The sequence below is a fragment of the Prionailurus bengalensis genome, chromosome E2 (assembly GCF_016509475.1).
Source record: "Prionailurus bengalensis isolate Pbe53 chromosome E2, Fcat_Pben_1.1_paternal_pri, whole genome shotgun sequence".
Taxonomy (NCBI): domain Eukaryota; kingdom Metazoa; phylum Chordata; class Mammalia; order Carnivora; family Felidae; genus Prionailurus; species Prionailurus bengalensis.
Window position 1 is genome coordinate 57,475,185 of NC_057352.1, and position 3,586 is coordinate 57,478,770.

The window sequence follows — 3,586 nt, forward strand, 5'->3', positions numbered from 1 at the left end:
ACCTTTCTGCCAGCTCTAGAAGCTGCTTGCTCTGTTCAGCCCCACACGGCTACGCCACCTCCTTCCTGCCTGCCCCGGGGAAGGACTACTGAGTGCATCATCTCATTCGGGGCTTCTTCCAGAAGCAACCCCTGAGCAGGATTCTGCTCTACGTATGTGAGAGGTGTCAGATCCACTGGGGACTGGAGAGTTGGGACCGAGAGGGAAAGTGGCTCACACTGGGCGGCTCATCAGACCAGCTACCACTGGGGGCACCTGGGGCCTGGAAGCCCTGGGCAGACTCACCCCCAAGGGCTAAGGGGGCTGGAATATTTACACACCAACAGCTGCCAGCCGCTGTCTGCAGGCTGGTGGGGGCGGAGGGGGTGGGTATGAGGTGGTGATGGCAACAGGGCTCTGCTGGTGAGAAAAAGCTCTTGGGGAGAGAGATGTTGGTGTTTCCTCAAGGGGCAAAGGTGGGGAATTATGGGAAGGCCACTATAGAACAGCGCCCCCCCAAAAACGTACGTTGAAGTCCTAATCCCCCAGCTCCTGGGAGTGTGGTCTTATTTGGAAACAGTCTTGGCAGATGTCATCAAGTTAAGGCGAGGTCATACTGGCTTGGGGGTGGGGGGGTTGGGGGGGGCTAATCCAGTGCCTGGGGTCATAATAGGAGGGAAAGAAACAGACACAGAACCCCTCCGGGGCGGGAGAGAGGCCACGGGACAGTGGAGGCAGAGATTGGAGGCGTATTGCCATGAGCCAAGGGATCCCAAAGATTGCCAGAAGCCACCAGAGGCAGGAAGAAGAAAGGATTCTCCCCTAGAGGCTCCAGGGGCAACGTGGGCCTGCCGACATGTCGATTTCAGGCCCCTGCCTCCAGAATATGACAGAACACCTGTCCGTTGTTGCAAGGCCCCCGGTGTGTGGCACCTACAAGTAGCAGATTTTTTATCAGGTATGTGTGTCCCTCAAGGCCGTGGGATAAGTTTCTCTCCTTTCCTCCAATCAGCGATTCCCCCCCAGCCTTGTAGCTCAGGCCACCACGCTAACCCTGCCAGGGCTCTCCTTAGCAGGGCAGAGGATGGACGTGTCCGGAACATTCCACGTGGTAACTGTCCGAATGATCCTGCACACAGTGAGGTAGAGACCTCACTAATACTCAATAACTCGGTTAAGAGGAGGACAGAAGGGGGCTGGGACCTTCCCACTGGAGATAAGCGGTCCGTGTGCTGGAGCAAAGGCGTCTGGGACCTGGGCCATGCCTGCCAGACCACCCTTCTACATACGCCCCTCCCCAACCAGTGTTACCCCTTGGGGGCACAAGATAGGAAAAGGGACGTTCTGCACCCAGCTCCCAGGGGGTGTGAACATGCACCAGCCCCTGGGCCGGCACGGGGCAGGCGAACACCAGCAAGAAGGAGAAGGGAGCTCGCCTTTTGTGGAAGCGAGAGCCCGCAGCATGGCGTAGCTGTCGCCCCCAACATGCCACGTCAACGTGCACTTTAGGGCGAGAGATCCTGGCACGTTTTTAGAAACCTCCATCTCTGTGTAATTCCAGAAGCTCCAGAGAGGCAACCCTTCTAACAACCCAGAGGAGAGGAGCTTCCAGACTGCCCGGACGCTGGAGGAAGGTGCCCCGGAGGACAGCAGGGAGGCAGAGGCAGGGAGAAGGGTGAGGGGCGCGTTAACAGCTTTGATTTGCACACACGTCTTTACTGTCGGACTCTTGTAATGTGCGTGCTCACGGATTACCTCCAGAATCCGTTTCTTCTTTGTTCTTAGCTCCCCGGCGGGTACGATGGCCCCGCTCGCCACCTTCCCCTCTGCTTTCCCGTGGTAAGGCAGCCGCCGTGGTTAGCAGGGAGAAGGGAGCTAACAAGGTGTTGGTACCAGCTCCCTGGAATGACGGAGACACCCGTATCTTAAAGGCGCATCCGGTCAGTTCCACCCCGGCCTGGGGCAGCCTGGCCCAGCGGAGGGCGGCGACACGCTGGAGCGACAGGCCAAGTTCACGGACACCACGAGCGGCCAAACACGGCGCGGCCGGTAGGACGCGCGCCAGGGCTTCAGCCCATACGGTCTGGCCGGCGTCACCTCCACCTCCGACGTGGGACGCAGGGCGCGTGCGTCCTCCCCGCGTTCTCCACGCGGGCTAGGCCACGTGACTTGCTTTGGCCAATGGGAAGGGGCGAACGTGGTGCGTGGGGAGGCCGGAAACCGTTCTACTGCTTCTGCGCAAGAGGAACGCCGGGCGAGCTGCCTGCGTCCGTTCCCCGGGAGCCCCTGAGCTGAGCTGCTGGCCGGCGCCCCGGATGCCGCAGGCAGGTGCGCGCGTGGGGGCAGGTGTGCACCGGGAGCAGGTGTGCGCGTGCGGGCAGGTGTGGACGTGGGGCAGGTGTGCGCGTGCGGGCAGGTGTGGGCCTGGGGGCAGCGGTGCGCATCTGTTTCGTTTATGGCAGTCGGTAAGTTAGAATCACCGCGTGAGAGCCTGAGGAGTGTGATCACCACCGAGAAATCGTCTTGGGTGCTCGTTTCCCAAGTGACTCTGGCGACGTCCCCTCGTGACCTACGTGGGTCACGTGAGAGAGCCCCTCCTCCCCCCTGAGCAGCCCCGGCCCAAAGACGGCCACGCGGCCAAGGCAGGACAAGCAGAATGCTTCGTCAGGTGTTGATTCCAGGCTGGGGAGACGGGCTGGAAATGACGGGCTGTCGAGAGGACGAAGGCTTGGCGGGGCGGGGCGGGGAAGTCTCAGCGGCCACACTGGTTCTTTGTGGGAAGTCTGTTGGGGACTGAACCCTGAGCCCTATTTATTCAGAAGGCATCAGTGGCCTACAAACCTGTCTAGAACATGCAAGCCTTTTGGAGACCTGGAAGAAAATGGTATCGACCCCCAAATCCAGAAGGGAAATTGCAAAGACCAGCCTGTGTTTATATAAATATCTACAAAATATATCATTATGCCGCCTTTATTAATGGTTACAAGTGAGCATTCATAGGATGTCACGGCGTTTGCAAGTAAGTGGCAGGCTTTGTTTTCTCGTGTCACAGGAGTTCCCAAGGATTCAGGATAACCACTGAGCCCACCTGGCCACCGTTAGCTGAGCCACTAACAGTGAAATAAATCAGGATGGCTTCTGCCGTGAGGAGCAGCGACCCCCCCCCCCCCCCCCCCCCCCCCCCCGATGCTCTGACAGATGTCGTGTGTTTCTCTCACATAACAAGAATTCCCGGACAGGGAGAGGGGGGCAGTTCTCACATACCCATTCCTCAACCAAATACTGGTAAAGAGAATGAGATTGGTTACATTCAGGTAACAAAATGCTCTGTGCCCGCCTGCCTTGTAAACCCTTTATGATACGAACTCAGTCCTCTTACAGCCCTATAAGCTGGGTGTAATTACGGTCCACGTTTCACAGATGAGGAAACTGGCCCAGAGAGGCTGGGTTACTTGGTCAAGGTTGCACAGCTTTGTAAGTGGAAAACCTGGGATTTTAGCCCAAGTCACCGGGCTCCAGAATTTACCTCCACACTCCTCTGCCCTTCACTGCCCTTGGATGATGCAGAAGCATTCTGGAGCCAGAGGTAGGAACAGCTTCTCCGGAG

The 3,586-nt window shown here is 58.3% G+C and overlaps 1 long non-coding RNA gene across 1 annotated transcript; it reads left to right on the forward strand.

The window, feature by feature from the left end:
* The first annotated feature begins 660 nt into the window (after positions 1-660).
* Positions 661-1,742, forward strand: LOC122495237. The gene is made up of 2 exons (XR_006300365.1): positions 661-937; positions 1,541-1,742. It is a non-coding gene; the product is annotated as an uncharacterized LOC122495237 (long non-coding RNA).
* Positions 1,743-3,586: the final 1,844 nt, after the last annotated feature.